Genomic DNA, 22318 nt, shown 5'->3' with positions numbered 1-22318 from the left:
GAACCCATTGATACAGAGACTTCCTCAGTGATATAAGGGTCCCTCCATTGTTCCCACATATTCAGGCTCGGATTATGTGTCCAGTACTGTGTGGGTGTGACCAGGTGTGTACACCCCCACACTAACAGCCCACTGTCTCTCTAAATGCATAAAAAGGTAATACCCCTTGAGTGTCACCTTACTCAAATTGAAGTCTTGAAAAACTTGTGGATGAGGTATGACCGCAAAAAGGCACTATATTATTATAATGTGGTATTGAGAAAATGAGTATCCTACGAGAAATATTAGAGATGTGTGCTTACCCCTGTGTTTTGGTTTTGGATCTGTTTTCTTTTAAACAAATTGATAAAAAGTTTTTAAAAACAGTTAAAATCATGTAATTTATGTAATCCAAAACCCGAAATTCGGATTAAAACTCTAAATTCAAAACCCTGAAAAAAATCAGAACCGCGACTCGGATTTATCCAGATGTCCTTAGGAGATCAGAACAGTGGCTCAGATTTATCCAGATTGATGAAATTCAGGTGGATTCAGATTTCTGGAGAACCACACCGCACATCTCTAGTAAACATGCAAATAATCTACTATAAAAAGTCTACCAAGTGATATTGATTCCTTATACCAATAAACCCATAACAAAACAGGAGTATATTTTCATAAATTGAACCAGTGCAGAAGCTTGATTAAACACCCACCATTTAGATTGGAACAGTTACTGAAGTCCTCCAGGTAACAAATTAGATTTATAATTTGAATAATAGTAGATGGGTATGGTATGGGCACTAGCAAATGGATAAAGGGATGCAGCAATGATGCTAATATGCTAATGCTGCTGGAGCCGTCTAAAAAAAAATGGGTTCTGTCAACATCACGTCTGAAGACGGAGGTAGCTTAAGTCTAAGCATAGAATGGGCGGCGGAACTCTTCTGCTGGGGCCAGTAAATCTGCATTGAAAGACACAGACCCTGGCCTCAGCACTTCCATAAACCAGAGGCGACATGTCTCCATTTTGGGGAACGGTCCTCGTCACCACCCGTGCTCCACCCTCAAATGTCAATCAGGCTACTGTGTCCAGGGCACTGCAACTGGGGTAACAATGGCATTATAGCACATGTGCTCCTAGTGCATGCGCCGTGCAGCCACCATCAGACTTGTAAGTAGACCATCGGTTTGCGTACAAGTCTGATTCATGCTGCGTGAGTGTTATCGTTGTTACCAATAACTCTCTGTGTAAACTAACCTCCATTTCACATTCTGCTGGTACCTGTTGAAAGCTCCCAGGTTCTACAACAATAAGTTATATTAGTAGCTTATGGGTCCAGGCTACTAACATAACCCCAAGTGTAAAGTTTACAGAAAAGTCCTGTATTTGGATCAGCATAGTAAATGCACAGGAGGTACCACTGAGCATTCACAACCTGGCACATGCATCTGTTACACACTAGATATATATTGGACGATTTGTCATTTTGAGGGCAATTGGAACAACAAATCGTCCACATCGTCCAGTGTGTATGCACTATTGTGTGCTCGTTCTTCGCATCTTCAGATCTGCCTGCAGTGTAGGCCAATCTGAAGATTCGGCAGATGAAACCATGCTTCTGGATGCAGCGGGGGATCAATACATCTGGCGGTCGTGCACCAGATCATGTAGTGTGTACGGGCCACCCAATATATCGCGCCATCACACCTGCCATCGCAGAGTACAAACATTGTCTAGTGTGTACCCAGCCTAAGAGTGTCACAGTACTGTACATACGTGCAGTACTTAGCTCCTTAAGTGAGACCACTATAACCTGCATTACTGCTATTGTGGCTACTACCAGGGATCTCCGCTGTGTACTGCTGTTATGACTGTGTGTGTTTCAGCTGTTACCACTAAAGCTGCAAGCCTGGTTAAGGACTCTGGGGGGAATTCAATTAGGTGCAGGGTTTACCACGCAGCTATTTGAACGCACTACCTGTTTCAATCAGCTGTGGGAGCCCTGCACGCTAAGCCCCAGTGGGTGGATTTTTCCTTGCAGCCTCCGGAGTTGTATGTGGCACTTGTCTAAATCAGGTTTGGTCTCCAGTTACATAACCATAATATATTATCAAAACTAATGAGCACACACTACAATGATCCAGTATAAATTTAGTACACATATTAACATATATATGATAAAACTTGAAAGTGTAATTAAAATTCACAATTTAGACCATAAGCCTACCCCCTGGCAGCAAATGTGTTGTTATTCAAATTGCAGCAAGGGCATCTGTAGAAAATATTAAACTCTTTGAAATGACCACATATGTACTTCAATGATAAGGTTAAATACATTAGAGTCAATTTGAAAGATTATAATATTAAACAGCTAGCCAGCTGAAATGACACCAGAATAACAAATGTTCAGCAGAAGTCTCATAGCCAAGTTTAGCTTCAGTAGCATAGTAGTTAATGCTCCAATTTCCAGGATTTAAAAAAATATGCTGTTTTGAAAATGATATAGATTTGTAAATGTTATTAAAATTGTATTTAAACCATATGTACATATGATACATCTCTAGTAATATGAGTTACGTATATGCTATATCCTGGTGTATACGATTGGAGTTATTTTTATACTATCAATATATTGCTGTTACCATAAAGCATCAAATTATTTCAACTACCATCTCTACAGGCTGAAAGTGGGTCAGATTATGTTATTAACCGCAGGTTAGGATCAATGAATTTATGTTTCCTAATATCAGCACTGTTTATATACCCTATATTCATCCCAAAATATTGGTTTGTTACCACAACTAACAATAGATGTTTCAAAGTGCATTTTAATCATACATTTTAAACAATCAGTGGAGTTCTATTATTGTGTATGATACAAATTTTCCTGTTACCAACTAGTAGTGCTGATTCAACGTTGGTGTCACAGTGGGATTATTACTAAGTGTCGGCCTGTAAAAGCCGACACTTCCCGGGATGTTTAAGCTCAAAATTTAAAAGGGCAATGCTTTTGACAGCAAAATATTGTGTGTTTTGCTACAAAAATCATTTCCGTTTTAAATTTTGGGTTTAAACATGCTGGGAAGGGGTGGCTTTTACAGGCTGCTGCTTAGAAAATAAAACCCCATACACTAAGGGACCATGCGTATGCCCGTTAGACACCTTGCATGATGAACCAACCATTTAACATTTTGATTAATCAGTCCATATTACTGATTAATGCAAAAAGTCAGTCTTCAAAAGCCCACTGGTGGAGCTTCATGGCCCAAGTAAGCCTCTATTTCACTGCTGCAAATCAGCTGTAAGTGATTAACTCGTTTCCTGAAAAAGGACTTTTTATACCTTTCAAAGTGACATTATTTTCAGTTTTTGATAACCTAAACTTCTTTTTTGCAACTTCTACTTTTATCCCAATTCAGGTTATTCAGTGTAGTTGAATTGCTTAAATTTATTTAACAACTGGAAAGATGGAGGTGCTCTAAAACTTGACTAGCATTGTGTACAGTAAATGTACAGTATATTTGTGTGCTTTGAGCTTTATATTATTGTATTCTGTATGTGGTTAATCTAATTGTGTGTATTTTGTGCTTAATGTTTGTACTTATGAATAAACAGTCTATACGTAATATTTATAACTGGGTAAATGGCGATAAGCATTAACAACAAATCGTCTTTCAGCATTTTACATTTATTCTTACTCGTTTCATAATAATTTATTTTCTATATAAAGATAGTAACACGATTTACCCCTAAGAACACAAATAGGCCATCTTAGATTTGGAAATGTATGCATAAGACATATTGATATAGTATAGCTTACTGTACATATACAGTAATTCCATAGAATAGAGGAAGTCAGATGCCGGACATCTAAACTCACACGGATGCTGCCAACTATGCAATCACCAGAATGTTATTTTAAGTCATTTGGTAGTAACAGAGGCTACATCCCTAATGGAGTTCCAAAGAATGAAACGCATTGGGTGGCCTCTGGGATGCCATTCACTGTTGGCATTTGTGATGACCCACCACATCCCTGCTCTGCTCTAAACTTTGCATCTTTATAGCCAGACACATTGATGTCTGAGGTATTGATGATTACTGATCCTGGATGATATTATAGAAAAGCGCTTTGTGTCTTTTATATTGTACAAGTTTTGTTTGAGATCCCACATTAAATATATGTACCATTAAGATTTTACTCACAATGTTTATTAACTATATCCTTCACATTTGGATGAAGAAATCTTATTATCCTTCTTGTCATGAATCCATCCTCCTAGGAATTTGTGAGACCAGATAAGTGACAACAATATATATTAAGGTCAGTCTCTCTCTCCCTCTCTCTCTCTCTCTCTCTTTCATTTATAAGCAGGTGTCATCAGATCAGATGCCCTTGTAATCATTCCACGAGGTTGTTATTGCAGCCTTTTCTCAAGGTTATGGGAGAATGGAAAGAATGTCCCTTGTTTTCAGTCTCCCATATCTTTCACAAAAGGATGCTGAGACATCCTGAAATGTGCACCGATAGGTGGTGAGATCAGAGCTTTTTCTTTGGGCTTTTGTTTTGATACCACACTTTGCACTTTTTTGACATACAATGTTAATTGTGAACACAGAAATGCATCACACTACACTGATATACTGATAAAGGTGTGAATTTAGTCTAGGGGTGTGCACCGACCACTTTTCGTGTTTTGGATCTGGATCTTTCTTTGTGTTTTGGAACTGGATTGGTTTTGCCAAAACCACCCTTCCGGGTTTTGTGTTTTGGATCTGTATTTTTTTGGAAAAAAGCATAAAAACAGCTAAAATCACAGAATTCGCTTTTTTTTGTTCCTACGCTATTATTAACCTCAATAACTTTCATTTCCACTCATTTCCAGTCTATTCTGAACACCTCACGATATTGTTTTTAGGCCAAAAGGTTGCACCGAGGTAGCTGGATAACAATGCTAAGCGACACAAGTGGGCGGCACAAACATGTGGACCATCTAGGAGTGGCACTGCTGTGGCAGACAGGATGGCAGTTTGAAAAACTAGGCCCCAAAAGGCACTGCGTGGTGACTTATCGCTTCACCCATCAACTGCTGCTGCTGGGCACATAGGACGGGACTCAGGAGAGAGATAGGCGCTGCCGTGGCTGATAAGATGCTGTTCATGGGGAACTTAGATCCCAGGGCCACCGAGGAGATCATATTCAAGCTGTTTCTGCAGGCTGGTCCTGCAATTAATGTTAAAATTCCAAAGGACAAGGATGGAAAGTCAAATCAATTTGCTTTTGTCAATTTCAAACATGAGGAGTCTGTTCCATATGGAATGAGTTTGTTAAATGGAATCAAATGCTTTGGGAGGCCGCTGAAAATTCAATTCAGATCAGGAAGCAGCTATGGCTCCGCAGAAGCAAATAGTGCAGCCTACTCACCACAAGGAAATGGCAGTTTTACTGGAAACAGTCCATCAACACATGATCGCAGGCATGATGGCAATGGGGAGTTCATGAAATAATCTGAACTTTCACCTCTTGTTCCAAACTATCAAAGATCTTACTCTTCTCTGGACAATCTTCAAAGACAAGCAATGATGAATAACTTCTATAGGTCGGAAACCCCTAATGGATCCAGCAGAGCAATGATGGCCCAACCCAGTTACTCGCCATCACATTATCCGCCTCACCAAAGTCGGTACAGTCACGGATCCGATCATTCTCCCCCAAACAGATATGATTCCTCTTCCAGCCACCGATCCACTAGAAGCTATAACTCTCATCCTTATCAAAAGGAGAGTTACCACAGTAGCAGAAACTAGGGATGTGCAGGCTCTGTTTAGTTTGGATTTTCCAGCCAAATTCGGATTTTTCCCACCAAAATTTGGGTCTCAGAAAGGCAAAACGTCATCTTTCATGGACTTTTGTCCAGGACAGCCCTATAAAAATTATTTTGGTGCAGGGCAGCGTACAACCCACAGGACTGACCCAGTAAAAATTATTTTGAAGAAGGGTAGCGTACAACCCATGTAAAAATTAGTTTGATGAAGGGCAGCGTACAACCCCTGTAAAAGTTACTTTGATGAAGGGCAGAGTACAACCCACAGGACTGCCCCTGTTAAAATTACTTTGATGAAGGGCAGCGTACAACCCCTGTAAAAATTAGTTTGATTATTGGGCAGAGTACAACACACAGGACAGCCCCTGTAAAAATTACTTTGATGAACGGCAGCGTACAACTCATAGGACAGCTCCTGTAAAAATTATTTGATGAAGGGCAGAGTACAACCCCTGTAAAAATTACTTTGATGAAGGGCAGCATGCAACACACAGGACAGCCCCTATAAAAATTACTTTGATGAAGGGCAGAGTACAATCCACAAGACAGCCCCTGTAAAAATTACTTTGATGAAGGGCAGCGTACAACCCCTGTAAAAATCACTTTGATGAAGGGCAGAGTACAACCCACAGGACAGCCCCTGTAAAAATTACTTTGATGAAGGGCAGCGTACAACCCCTGTAAAAATTACTTTGATGAAAGGCAGCGTACAACCCACAGGACAGCCCCTGTAAAAATTAGTTTGATGAAGGGCAGCGTACAACCGCTGTAAAAATTACTTTGATGAAGGGCAGCGTACATCACACAGGACAGCCCCTATAAAAATTACTTTGAAGAAGGGCAAAGTACAACCCACAGGACAGCACCTGTAAATATTACTTTGGTGAAGGGCAGTGTACAACCCCTGTAAAAATTACTTTGATGAAGGGCAGCGTACAACCCACAGGACAGCTCCTGTAAAAATTACTTTGATGAAGGGCTGTGTACAACCCCTGTAAAAATTACTTTGATGAAGGCAGCGTACAATACACACAGGATAGCCTCTATAAAAATTACTTTGATGAAGGGCAGAGTACAACCCACAAGACTGCCCCTGTAAAAATTAGTTTGATAAACGGCAGTGTACAACCCCTGTAAAAATTACTTTGATGAAGGGCAGAGTACAACCCACAAGACAGCCCCTATAAAAATTAGTTTGATAAACGGCAGTGTACAACCCCTGTAAAAATTACTTTGATGAAGGGCAGAGTACAACCCACAGGACAGCCCCCGTAAATATTAGTTTGATGAAGGGCAGCGTACAACCCCTGTAAAAATTAGTTTGATGAAGGGCAGAGTACAACACACAGGACAGCCCCTGTAAAAATTACTTTGATGAATGGCAGCGTACAACTCACAGGACAGCTCCTGTAAAAATTATTTGATGAAGGGCAGCATACAACCCCTGTAAAAATTACTTTGATGAAGGGCAGCATACAACACACAGGACAGCCCCTATAAAAATTACTTTGATGAAGGGCAGAGTACAATCCACAAGACAGCCCCTGTAAAAATTACTTTGATGAAGGGCAGCGTACAACCCCTGTAAAAATCACTTTGATGAAGGGCAGAGTACAACCCACAGGACAGCCCCTGTAAAAATTACTTTGATGAAGGGCAGCGTACAACCCCTGTAAAAATTACTTTGATGAAGGGCAGCGTACAACCCACAGGACAGCCCCTGTAAAAATTAGTTTGATGAAGGGCAGCGTACAACCACTGTAAAAATTACTTTGATGAAGGGCAGAATACAACACACAGGACAGCCCCTATAAAAATTACTTTGAAGAAGGGCAAAGTACAACCTACAGGACAGCACCTGTAAATATTAGTTTGATGAAGGGCAGTGTACAACCCCTGTAAAAATTACTTTGATGAAGGGCAGCGTACAACCCACAGGACAGCTCCTGTACAAATTACTTTGATGAAGAAGCAGCGTGCAACCCCTGTAAAAATTACTTTGATGAAGGGCAGCGTACAACCCCTGTAAAAATTACTTTGATGAAGGACAGAGTACAACCCACAGGACAGCCCCTGTAAAAATTAGTTTGATGAAGGGCAGCGTACAACCCCTGTAAAAATTAGCTTGATGAAGGGCAGCGTACAACTCACAGGACAGCCACTGTAAAAATTAGTTTGATGAAGGGCAGCATACAACCCCTGTAAAAATTACTTTGATGAAGGGCAGCGTACAACCCACAGGACAGCTCCTGTAAAAATTAGTTTGATGAAGGGCAGCGTACAACCCCTGTAAAAATTAGTTTGATGAAGGGCAGAGTACAACTCACAGGACAGCCACTGTAAAAATTAGTTTAATGAAGGGCAGCGTACAACCCCTGTAAAAATTAGTTTGATGAAGGGCAGAGTACAACCCACAGGACAGCCCCTGTAAAAATTACTATGATGAAGGGCAGCATACAACCCACAGGACAGCTCCTGTAAAAATTACTTTGATGAAGGGCAGCGTACAACCGCTGTAAAAATTACTTTGATGAAGGGCAGCGTACAACACAGAGGACAGCCCCTATAAAAATTACTTTGATGAAGGGCAGAGTACAACCCACAGGACAGCCCCTGTAAATATTAGTTTGATGAAGGGCAGTGTACAATCCCTGTAAAAATTACTTTGATGAAGTGCAGCTTACAACCCAAGGACAGCCCCTGTAAAAATTAGTTTGATGAAGGGCACATACAACCCCTGTAAAATTACTTTGATGAAGGCAGCATACAACACACAGGACAGCCCCTATAAAAATTGGTTTGATGAAGGGCAGCGTACAACTCCTGTAAAAATTACTTTTATGAAGGGCAGAGTACAACCCACAGGACAGCCCCTATAAAAATTAGTTTGATGAAGGTCACGTACAACCCCTGTAAAATTACTTTGATGAAGGCAGCATACAGCACACAGGACAGCCCCTATAAAAATTGGTTTGATGAAGGGCAGCGTACAACTCCTGTACAAATTACTTTGATGAAGGGCAGAGTACAACCCACAGGACAGCTCCTGTAAAAATTACTTTGATGAAAGGCAGCATACAACCCCTGTAAAAATTACTATGATGAATTGCAGCATACAACCCACAGGACAGCCCCTGGAAAAATTAGTTTGATGAAGGGCAGCGTACAACACACAGGACAGCCCCTATAAAAATTACTTTGATGAAAGGCAGAGTACAACCCACAGGACAGCCCCTGTAAATATTAGTTTGATGAAGGGCACATACAACCCCTGTAAAATTACTTTGATGAGGTCAGCGTACAACCCACAGGACAGCCCCTGTAAAAATTAGTTTGATGAAGGGCAGCGTACAACCCCCATTACATTGATAAAGGACTGCACTAAAGCCAACCAGCCAGCCCCTAAGGATAGGACAACAGCCAGCCCCTGTAAAAATTACTTTGATGAAGTGCAGCTTACAACCCAAGGACAGCCCCTGTAAAAATTAGTTTGATGAAGGGCACATACAACCCCTGTAAAATTACTTTGATGAAGGCAGCATACAACACACAGGACAGCCCCTATAAAAATTGGTTTGATGAAGGGCAGCGTACAACTCCTGTAAAAATTACTTTTATGAAGGGCAGAGTACAACCCACTGGACAGCCCCTATAAAAATTAGTTTGATGAAGGGCACGTACAACCCCTGTAAAATTACTTTGATGAAGGCAGCATACAGCACACAGGACAGCCCCTATAAAAATTGGTTTGATGAAGGGCAGCGTACAACTCCTGTACAAATTACTTTGATGAAGGGCAGAGTACAACCCACAGGACAGCTCCTGTAAAAATTACTTTGATGAAAGGCAGCATACAACCCCTGTAAAAATTACTATGATGAATTGCAGCATACAACCCACAGGACAGCCCCTGGAAAAATTAGTTTGATGAAGGGCAGCGTACAACACACAGGACAGCCCCTATAAAAATTACTTTGATGAAAGGCAGAGTACAACCCACAGGACAGCCCCTGTAAATATTAGTTTGATGAAGGGCACATACAACCCCTGTAAAATTACTTTGATGAGGTCAGCGTACAACCCACAGGACAGCCCCTGTAAAAATTAGTTTGATGAAGGGCAGCGTACAACCCCCATTACATTGATAAAGGACTGCACTAAAGCCAACCAGCCAGCCCCTAAGGATAGGACAACAGCCAGCCCCTATGTGGACAAGGACAACAGTAGCCAGCCAGCCCCTATGTATATGGACAACAGTAGCCAGCCAGCCAGCCCATGTGGACAGGACAATAGCCAGCCCCTATATGGACATGGACAACAGCAGCCAGCAAGCCAGCCCCTATGGTCAGTGTCAGCAACAGCTCCCAGCTCCCTCCCTCTTCACAGTAGCCAGCCAGCAGTACTTTATTATTTAAGTAGTAACACACAACACTGAGTGACAAGCAACAGCTCCCAGCTGCCTAACTCTGCATACTCCACAGCCAGAATGAAAAATGGCGGCGATCACGGGACCTCTATAGAATCCAAAACCCGCGAGAATCCGACAGCGGGGTGATGACGTTTTGCCTCGTTTCGGGAACCGAGTCTGGCGGGAAAACCTAGGTCAGACTCGGTTTCTGGCTCGGATCGAGGGGGCTCGCTCATCCCTAGAATTTACTATTGGTCAAACCACATGTCAAACACGACTTTGCAGACCACATCGCATCAAATCACCATTGAAACGAATATCATTCAAATAATATTGCTACCAATGCAAATCACGAATTTCCAAAGAATTGAGTTTACCAAATTGATGATACTCACTCACAAATCGCACCTCAATGCATGAAATCAATGCACTTGTTTTAAAAATCGTGTTAAAATGTGTAAACCATTTTAATTAGTCCCAACTCAAACAGGATGCTTATTAAAGCTAACAAAGCCAGCTGCAGCACTCTCTTTCTGCTGACAAGCATGGCTAAGGCAGTGTACTCAGTTCTGTGTGTACACCACAACCAACACAAACGCCACTAATGCACGTGTTCTCTGTGGTTTGTGGGCATATTTACACATGGTGATGCCACTGTAGTATGTGCAAATTCTGACCAATCGGATTATGTTTGTGACTTTTTCGATTTGCTTTGATATCACATGTGAATTTGGGGGGCTGCGAGTTCCGTTGTATTACACATTTGCGATTTCAGTTGCAAATTCATTTGCAATACACAGCTGAATTGAGTGATGTCGTACACGCCATAACATGACTAGTTACACCCTCGATTGACAAAATGCAAGTAAACATGATTCTTTGTAAATGTGCATTTTGTGACAAAAAACTTTCCAGCGATAAGGTGTGAGAATGGATCGCATTCCAACATGATTTTTAGTAAATTTCCCCCTAACTGTGCCTGTTTCGCATTGGAACTAAGGGCATGATTCAGAGATGCATGTTCATCTGAGGAACGCACATCCCGATGGTTAGGGGTCTGCGCCTGCGCAGGACCCATTCTGCGCATGTGCAGAATGGGTCCTGTAATCTTGCTCGCAGACCCTACATCTGCAGCATGATTGACATGCTGTGGCATTTGGGGGACGTAGTGGGTCGTGCCTGGTCGCCGTTTCCGGTTGGCTCACACAGATTCCTGGCCTGTTGCGAGACCAGGCACCGGCCAGGCTGTGGGAAGCTTCAGCTCCTGCAGCCTGACCAAAGGAGCAACTGATGGTCGCAATGGTGTCCCCAGTCTGTGACGTCGGTCGCAGTGCTGGGATCGCAAATGCAGCAAGGAGGTGTCTGACACCTCCTTCTGCATTTGCATCAGAGATGGACGGAGTTGCACAGTCACTTGTGTGCAGCTCTGCAAATCCATCCGTCTGTGAATTAGGCCCAAAAAGTGTGCAGATTGTTAACATGGATAGTAGACAAAGGAAAAAACAAATGTTAGAGAGCGCTGGGTAAAGGTATGGAATTTAATAGACAAAATAAAAACCCATAAAAAATCCACAATCACAGTATATCATCTAAATGCATAAGCAGTTTGTACAATATAATAACACCAATGTAAAAGAAAAGTCCATTCGGGACTCAGACCACGGTATTGGACCAATAGGCACCAAAGCTCAGAAGCACTTTAGTCGTTTTCAACAGCATATAGTCAGACCAGATAGCTGTGCAGTAATGTACTTAAATTCAAAAGAAACAGATTTCTCTGGCACACGTCAATTCAGCAGCCGTTTGGGAGGAGTGTATTAGTCTCCTCAATATATATATGAAAAAAGAAAGAAAGTGAAAACAGCGCTGTGGATCTGATAAATTACTTAATGATAGTCTATTGGCAAAATATCAACATAATAGATGAAAAATAATACATAAAAAATTGTAATATAAAAATATGCGGCTAGGTTTCACATAAAATATATTTATTGTTTAAAATCTGAGCTGAAACAATGGCTCTAATAGGCATGTGCTCAATGAACATAGAAAATAAAAAATAAAAAATCATCTGAATCAGACAATTAGATGTATGATACCATACTGACCCAAGGAAGTTTTAGTCCATAAGTCTGAATAGCGGAATGTCGTGGGAAGTAATTGATCCGGTGAATGTCAAGTAATGGAGGAGAGATGTTGTATTAGAGCACAGGTTCTCAAACTCAGGGCCTGATTCAGAGCCGCTCGTAAGCGACCGCTCGTTCGCTCTGAGCGATGTTCGCACATCTGCGCATGCATATGGGTCGTAATGCGCATGCACCAACCAGTCATTGCGGTCGGAAATCAAGCGCTCGCAAAATAGCGAGTTCCTGCTAATTTGAGTGACAGGATGAGGCGTTTGTGGGTGGTAACGGGAAGGTGCTTGAAAACGGGAAGTGGTGATCCGAACGCAGGCGTGCCAAAAGGTAAAAACGGGTGTTTTAAGGGTGTGCATAATTAACAAAGCAGCGTCATCGACCACGTCACTTGGTTGTTTCTTAGTCTGAACTGTTCGCACATCCTGTTCGCATGAAAATCCTACCACAAGCACTGCGAGCAGTTCAGATGCCTTTCGATGTACTCGATTAATCAAATAAATAGCGGAGATGATGTAGGATGCGAGCGGCCAGGGGGCGTCTTTACAAAATAGCGAGCACATATTTCGTTCGCTCGCTCAGACATAGAGGCGTCAACAGACCGCAAAGAGCGTGCGCTCAATTTAAATAGCCGGCCCCATTTTCTGAACGAGCGAGCGCAAAAAAAAGCGTCCGGCTCTGAATCAGGCCCTCAGTCCTCAGGACCCCAAACAGTGCATGTTTTGCAGGTCTCCTCACATAATTACAAGTGAAATAGTTAGCTGCACCTGTTGATCTTTTAAAACGTGTCAGTGAGTAACAAATACACCTGTGCACCTGCTGGGCGACCTGGAAAAAGTGAACTGTGTGGGGTCCTGAGGACCGAGTTTGACCCCCGTGTTTTGATTTTGGATCTGGATCTCCCCTGGTTTTGGATCTGAATCTGGTTTTGGATTTTTTTCCTCCGTGTTTTGTTTTCGTGTTTTGGTTTTGGTTTCGGATCTGGATTTATTGCAAAAAAATCATAAAAACAGCTAAAACCACATAATTCGGGCCTGTTTTTGTTCCTACAGTATTATTAACCTTAATAACAATGATTTTCAGGCATTTCTAGGCATGTTTAACCATCTCACAGCTCACAATATTGATTTCACTATTCTTCACCAATATAGGCCAAAGGCTGCAGCGAGCTTGCTGGCTAAAGTAAGCAACAGAGCAGCGGCACAAACGCACGGCAGTTTAAAAAAATATCAGACATCTGTGAAACATTGCCACACAGCAGTGGCAGACAGGATGGCAGTTTAATAAACTATAATAATGTCAGTCGGCAATGCCCCAAATTGTGCCAAATGTAAAGGAAAGAGGTGCAAGATGGAATTGTCCCTCCCACCCACTCTTATGTGGGTTATTAAAAAGGACATGCACAGTTTAACAAACCAAGCACTTTAGCCACTAGGACTGACACTTTAGTGGCTAAACTCCTTGGTTTGTTTGGGCCCCACATAATATTTTTTGGAAGGACTACGTTCAATTATTAAAGAGGAGGTTCGATGACGGTGGTGGAGATTGCATGTTATGGTCCAAACTGCTGGTAGCTGATACTGGACTGCTTGTTATTAATATACAAATTATAATTTTGTTAAACAAATTGCATCAACTCGCTGCAAATGATGTTACAGTGAGGAGGTGCCTAGATGGTTAACGCCCCTTCCTCTGCTAACTTTGGCTTTACAAATGGAACAGATGCCTTCACAACTATTGTCAGAATTTAGATTAAAATAATTCCACACCCAAGACATTGCTTTTCTGGCTTTCTTTTTATCATTAGCAAGAACAGCTGCCACTGGTGGCTGATTTACGCAAACCACATCCTTATCATCAACATCCACATTAGGATTAGATAGGACACAAATTTCCCCCTCATCCTCCTTTTGCACTTCCTCCACATTATCAGCCTCATTTTTTATTATTTCACCATCTAATACTAGCACAGCCTTCATGGCGTCAGTGATCCGCTGTGAAACTGGTTGACAGCTGTTATACTTACTTCCTCTATCAAAGGACTGTTTAATATTCAATTGTTTTTTTATTGACTTCCGATCACGAATGAGGATGTAGATGATGATGCAGGTGTTGGTGTTGGAGATCGAAGGCGCTTGGATCCCACAGAGAGGGTGCAAGTAGGTGACACTGGACTTGTTACGTTTTGAGTTTTGGAACTTGGCAACGTACACTTTGATATTTGATGAATGCGCTCCAAGTGACGTAACAAGGAGGAGGTTCCCAGGTGGTTTAGGTCCCTCCCTCTACTCACTCTTGCATGGCAATGGGCATATATGGCTTGACAACTGTTGGCCGGATCGGGATGGAAATAATTCCACATGTGAGAAGTAGATTTTTTTGTCTTTTGTCTCGGCATGACAACAATGGGCTTTGGCTTTTTCAAACCATGGGCAACAACTGTTGCCTTACTTACACAAAGGACATCCTCGGCATCAACATCCTCATCACCAACACCAACATTTCATCATCAACATCATCATAATCCTTAGCGCCTTCATCCACCAAAATATCCTCCTCCACCATGTGCAATTCCACAGAAGCATCCTCAATGACTACGTGTGCAAGATGTTGACTGCCCTTCCCCACATTTACAGAGGGCACACAAATGTTGGAACTTGGAGGATCCTCCAGTACACTAGTATTTAGGTCGGGCTCACACATGGCAACCACGGACATACTTGCACTCTCCTTGGGGATTTGTGATTTCGATTTCTCGGGCACACAGTTTGTTTTTCCGGAGCTGTCTTAACAACTTTCACATTTTTAATTGGACCACCACCACTATTACTACAAGCAGAAGGGCTATCATTATCAGCAGTTTTCTTCATAAAGTAAGAAGGCCAAGGCCTTATCCTTTCCTTGCCACTTTGTGTAGTGAATGGCATATTGCCAATTTTTTGTTTATCTAAAGTCAAATATCCTTTCAAATTTTTTTTCTTAATTTCAGTAAAACCTGCTTTACTACTAGTACCATATCGATGGCGTGACTTAAGCCCTGGGGCATGGGCCTTCCTAGCGGTTGAGGAAGTTGACGGCCTTGCACTTCTGGCGGCAGCTACAACATGTGGTTCTTGGCCTTGCTCTTCTGTCATGTGACAGCCCTCCATATTTTTTCTGCAGTCTAGAAGCAGTGTCACAATCACCAATAGTGTAGCCAAGATGCGGTTACAAAATTCACACACGTGCAGTCGTGCGCACACACAAAACTATCAGAAAAAACAACAAATGATGATTTATATTTTTTGTCAGCTCCAGAAGAACTTGGCCCCAGAGTAACGATTGATCACGACTGGAGTCGGGCAGCACAAGGTTGCAACGTGCGTTACTGGCTGGATCTTGTGCACTACTTCGGTTAAGGCGAAAACCCACCCACACAAACAAGAAAAAAATATGACACTTTTATTGTTTTTTTTTTTTTTTAGAACGACTGGAGTCAGGCAGCACAAGGTTGCAACTTGCATTACTGGCTGGATCTTGTGCACTACTGCGGTTATGGTGAAAAACCACCCACACAAACAAGAAAAAAATATGACACTTTTATTTTTTTTATTTTTTTAAGAACGACTGTAGTCGGGCAGCACAAGGTTGCAATGTGCGTTGCTGGCTGGCTCTTGTGCGCTACTGTGGTTAAGCCTGTTAACGGCTCATGCACACCAGAAAAATATAAAAACTTTAAAGACACTTTGATTTTTATTTTTTTTTACTTTTTTTTTGGAGTCCAGAACTTGGGCCCAGAGATGGACACAGCACAAGCACAGGACACAGCAGACAGCCCAGATGGATCTCCAGACAGGACAGTGACAGTGACAGCACCGTGACCAGAGAACAGAATGGATCAGCAGACAGCACAGTGACAGTGACAGCACCGTGACCAGAATGGATCAGCAGTCACCAGCCCAGGACACAGCAGATAGCACCAGCACCTCTCCCAGCCCTACACTATCCACCCTCCCTGTTCAGTCTCCACAGCCAGAGTGAAATGGCGTTTGTCGTGTGTCCCTATATACTACATTGATCATAGAGACGAAAGCTCGCGAACCGCGAGATTTCCGTATTTATGATTTTGCCTCGGTTTCGAGAACCGAGTGAGGCGGGAACCTCCGAGCCTGTTTGGATCCGACTCGGATATGCTAAATTCGGGTGGACTCGGTTCTCTGAGAACCGAACCCGCTCATCTTTACTGGGGAGAGCTGGGGCAGTAGCTTAGGACACCTAAAAACACAAGCCCTGGATATCTCAATATTCCCACAATTTACATTCATTTATGTGTGGTTAGCATGAGACATTTTAGCTAATTATTGTCATTGTACAGTTACTGATCCTAAATAACAATTTCTTAAGTCATATAAATAATGAATTGTAGCTAAAAAATAGATTATTGACAGTTTGCTGATAGAAATAAATTATTTTTAAGTAATGTTGAGAAGCAATTTTAGCACTTAGCAAAGTACATTGCCTTCAAAACTGACATACATTTTTAAAGATCCTTTAAACACTGATTGCACATCGACAGAGAATAGAAGCATTTCAATGAAATATATGCTTATCTTTCCATGCATGGGCATCACAAATCAGCAAAGAAAGCTGCATATTGCAGCCATTTAAATTTTTATGCTTAATGTAAAACATAATGAGCACAGAATTTCATTAACAATGTGCACTTTCATTTCATTATCAAACTCCATATAGAAAACCCTACATATTTCTACAGGTTTTGCTTATTATCAAATAAAGAGCAAAATTAAGCAGAATCATTAAATAAAAATAAGCAATTATTTATATAATGATCAATATAGGAATATCTGTTTGGGAAACAATCCACTATGAATAAGTATGAATTTGCATTATGTACAGTATAAGAGTGGTAATCTTAATCAAAGTGCTATAAATAAATATGTATAAATATTCACAAATATCAGGACTGAATAATTGCACTATGTAGCTAATGAATTAAGTGTTAAGTGAATTGAAAACAAAAATACACATGCACACAGGGATGCAGTCAGAAAGCCGACAGTCGAAATGCCGACCGCCCGATTCCCGACTGTCTAATCCCGGCAGGGGTCTAATGACAGGCATCAAAATCCCGATGCCTGTCATTTTATCTACCCCGGGGGGCCCGGCGGCTGGCATACCGATCAAAGGTAAGCCGGGCGGAAAGCGCGGACAGCCGCTGGAGGGGGTGGGTGGGTTATGTTAGGGGCTCCCGGTGGGGACTTAAGGTTAGGCACCCACCCTCCCTGGAGGGTTAGGGTTAGGCTAGGGGAACGGGAGGTTAGGGTCAGGCACCCCTGGGGGGAGGTTAGGGTTAGGCACTCCCCATGAGAGACTTAGGGTTAGGCTGCAGGGAAAGGGAGGTTAGGTTTAGGCACTTACAGGGGGGGTTAGGGTTAGGCACTTGGGGGGAGGTTAGGGTTAGGCACCCCTAAGGGAGGGTTAAGGGGAGGGGGTTAGGTTAGTGAATACTTAAAATACATACCTGTCAGGATCTTCACTGCCGGTCTTCCAGTGTCAGGATTTACATGTGTGCGGCGGTATTTCATACCGATTCCTACACACACAGACATATGCACAGCACACACACACACACGCACACCCATCAGCCATAACATTAAAATCACCTATCTAATATTGTGTAGGTCCCACTTGTGCTGTCAAAATAGCTCTAACCCTTCGAGGCATGGACTCCACAAGACCCCTGAAGGCGTCCTGTAGTATCTGGCAGCAAGACGTTATTACTCTCCACGGTTTTACTTATCATGTGACAAAACTAATATCCAGTCTGGTGGTGCACCCCTAGAGATTGGGAATATGAGACACAGGACAGAGAATCTATTCTCTTGTTCTTTGTCCCAGGTACTAATCTAGGCCAAATGGTAACACGCAACATCCCTGCCAATTTGGAGATGCTCTGACCATCTAGCTATCACAATTTGGCCCTCAGATCCTTACAATAGCCCAGTTTTTTCTGTTTACAACACATCAAGTTCAAGAACTGACTGTTCATTTACTGCCTAATATATCTCACTACTTGACAGGCACCATTGTAACAAGATAATCTTGTATCAAACCTATCCACATAATAAACAGATTGGCTATGTATTTGGTTAGGAAATCTATTGGGATAATAGAAGAATAAATCTTTTTCAATTTCAAACATGTAGGAGTTTGTGACCTCATTGCTTATCATGGTTAACATATTTAGAATTTTTGGCAAGAAAACTGCAAATGGTTTCTAGTCATGGGGGGTGTTGGTGTAAATACTCAGCACATTGAGAGTGCAGAGTCAACTATCTATGTGCAAACTGACCAGAGATTGCAGTTTTAGGATTAAAGATGTGGTGTCCTTCAGAAATATACTTTAAGTTTGTACAACTGGTTGAAAGATTAAATGAAGGTATTGCGCTACTGTATAAAATAGTGAGCACTTGGCAGCTATGATGGGCCTGCCAGGTGGGTGCCATGTTGGATGTTTATGAATTTTAGGTATGTGTACAGAATATATGCAATGGGGCAGTCTGATAGTAATGCTCTGTTGATTCAATCAGTAATTATATTCTCCTCCAGAGCACAGTCAGTCAGGGGCGTAACTAGAACTTTGTTTGCCCATAGCAAAATTTTTAAGGAGCCCCCATTCACGATATGCCACAGTTGTACTCCTTATAAACATTATGCCACACAGTTGTAGTGCCCTTTATAACACATTATGCCACGCAGTAGTAGTGCCCTTATTATGCCCCACGGTAGTAGTTCCCCTTATACATTATGCACCACAGTAATGCCCCATACACATTATGCTACACACAGTAATGTCCCTTATAACACATTATGCCCCACAGTAATGCCACACACTGTATTCCCCTTCACCTAGGCTATTATTCCACCCCCACCCAGTAGTGGATTGGTACATGAGGGGCCCACAGGGGGAAAACAATACTTGGGGCCCACCACGAAGGGGTGTGGTCAGTCATCAGAGGGCCAACTACCACAGAGAATTAGCCAGCTTCTCCATTTTCTCTTTTTCTATCTGTTTATATTTTGACTAGCTAAAAATGCTTTGGTATACATGTACTAAAAAAATAAAATACAAAATACTATAAAACTCCATTTAAGATACTAGGAGAGAGGGAGGGTTCCAGGAGTAGGATTCAAAAAGGAACACTGGGGAGAATGATTACCAAACCACCAGCTAAGTGGTCAGCAGGTTGATGGGTGTGGGATAAAAAGATGACAGCAGGAGATAGGATGTTGAAAGTGAGCCAGTAAGAGCAAGGAGGGATCAGGAGAGGAGAGAAGGAGTAGGGACAAGAGTGATTGGGGGGGATACAGAGATACAGTGATGCACGGCAACTTGAAAATGGACAAATTTAAGGAGACAGGTAAGAGTGTAGAATATCAGTTGTATGAGCTGGGTGGAGAGCTGCAATGTGAGGAAGCATGGCATGGACTATCATAATAAGGAAATGGAGGGGAATGATGAATGGGAAGAAGAGTGCGGATATGCCCACTAACATGGTGGGGTTAACATAACAGAGTGAGTGGTTTGGAGGTAATAATTATAATAACACAGACACAGACACACAACACACTGACATATGCAAACCCTCACTGATACAGACAGATACAGGCACACACCCTCACTGACAGAGACACACAGGCACCCCCCCTTGTGCCCACCTTCCTGAATCCCCCTATGCACATATACAGACACACTGACACAGACACATAACCTCACTGACACACACACCCTCACTGATACAGACAGATACAGGCACACACTGGCCCTGATTCAGAGCCGGACGCTCTGACAGAGTGCTCGCTCTGAATCAGGGCCGTCCTTCTTTTTTTTTAGAGCGGCCTCCTGGCCGCTCGCACAGCTATAGCGAGTGGCCAATAAGATGGTCACGATGGTCAAGACCATCGCTACCATCGAGCTTGCGACGAGACCCTTGTGGTAGGGTCTCGTTGCCGCAAGCTCTTGAGTGCTTTTGGCTCTATCAGAGCCGAAGGCACTCCCACTGACATCACTTGTGATGTCAGTGGGGCCGGCCCCAGGCAGTAGGCATTCCCATAGGAACGCCTCTGTCTGGGTAGCCACGCCCTGGCATGCCCACCAAAGGGGGCGTGCTGTCACTCACCATTGACAGCACGCCCCCTTTGGTATGAGACCCATAGCGACGGCTTGGCCATCGCTATGGGTCTCGCGCATGCGCACGACGGAGCCGGGTCCGTCGTGCGCATGCGCACTGGGCCAACATTGACCCGCTTGCGAGCGCTCAGCGCTTGCGAGCGGGTCTGAATCAGGCCCACTGTCCCTCACTGATACAGACACACAGCCCCCCTCCTGAAACCACCTATATACAGACACACACTCTCAATGACACACACAGACACACATACTGACAGAATCGCGCCCCTCGCCCCAACATGAAAAACACACACTTGCGGCTTTGGAATACAGCACAAACACTACAGTCAGTGAGTCATCATCCAAAGGCTCTCACTCAGTGCTCCATTGGAACTGCCTGGGAGGGGCGTGGATAAGAGGCAGAGCAAACAGCTGCAGAGTTCACTTCCTACTATTAAAAAAAAAAAAAAAGTAGTCAACCATGCAATGCTGGTGATGGATCGGCTGGCAAGGGAGGTATGATAGCATCATAAGTCCCCTTCCCCTCCTCCCATGGTTGAGTGGGGCCCACCGGGGAACGGCCAAAAAAGTTATAAAAAAGACTTGGCAGGGTGCAGGTGGTTGAAGGCTTGCTGGGCCACCGGGCCCCCTAAGCCACCGGGCCCCATAGCAACCGCACCTCTTGCACCCTCCATAGTTACGCCACTGCAGTCAGTATTGATTGGATCCGTGGCTAGTTTTCAATACACTGTAACAGTCTGACAGCTGTTGAGATACTTCATATCTGTACTGCTTAATGTCCATTATCACTATTCCACCCCCTTTGTCTGCTGGATGTATGGTAATGTTCTGATACCGGCTCAAATTTTTAAGTGCCACCTGCTCCGTATATGGTGTATGTATTATTTTTGTTTAGAGCAGGCCTGGCCAACCTGTGGCTCTCCAGCTGTTGTGAAACTACAAGTCCCAGCATTCCCTGCTACAGTTTTGCTAGTAGGGAATGCTAAAACTGTTGCAAGGCATGCTGGGACTTGTAGTTTCAGAACAGCTGGAGAGCCACAGGTTGGCCAGGCCTGGTTTAGAGTGTTGTCCACCATATGAGTAAAACACTTATTCAATGTACAGTATTTTGTGAAACAGGGTCAAATCTGGAGCAGGGTTGGATAGAGGGAGAATCCTAAATGTTATAAGGTGCCAAACCTGTGGATCCAAAAATTATTTAAGTCAGTACAAATCTTTTTTCCACTGGAATTTGTTGAAAAAGTTGGAACAAAAGAAAGGACTGTGGTGAGAACTTTAATTTAATCAGATGTTAATGTCCAGGTGGATAGAAGGTGAATCACCGCTGGACCTAAGCCCGGCAGGTGAAATGCCGACACTGGAAGGCCGGCAGCTGAAGATCCCAACACAGTGAGTAACACCCCTAACCCTCCCATAGGGATGCCTAACCCAACCTCCTAACCCTAAAACTCCCGGGGTGGTGCCTAATCCTAAATCCCTCCTGGGGGTGCCTAAACCTAACCCCCCTTCCAGGACCCTAAACCTAACCCTCCCGGGGAAGTGCCTAGCCCTAATCAAATCCCCGGTGGTGCCTAACCCTAACTTTCCCCCACAAGACCTAACCCTCCCCCCGTGGCTAACGATAAGGATGCCCCTGATTTACCTCATTCGGGCTGTCGTCCTTTGGCTGTATGGCATCGGGATTCAGATAGGTGTCAAAATTCATGACGGGTTCCTCGTGCCGGGATATAGATTGCGGCATTTAGTCCACTGGTCTATAAATGGGATCGGTATGAA

At 43.0% G+C, this 22318-nt stretch overlaps 1 pseudogene; it reads left to right on the top strand.

The window, feature by feature from the left end:
- Positions 1-3153: 3153 nt before the first annotated feature.
- On the top strand, positions 3154-5791 carry LOC148519628 (RNA-binding protein 7 pseudogene; annotated as a pseudogene).
- The last annotated feature ends 16527 nt before the right edge of the window (positions 5792-22318 follow it).

Source organism: Taudactylus pleione, unplaced genomic scaffold, assembly GCF_031769625.1.
Source record: "Taudactylus pleione unplaced genomic scaffold, aTauple2 ptg000186l, whole genome shotgun sequence".
NCBI lineage: Eukaryota > Metazoa > Chordata > Amphibia > Anura > Myobatrachidae > Taudactylus > Taudactylus pleione.
Note: the sequence above shows the minus strand (reverse complement) of the source record. Positions and strands in the feature narration are given on the sequence as shown.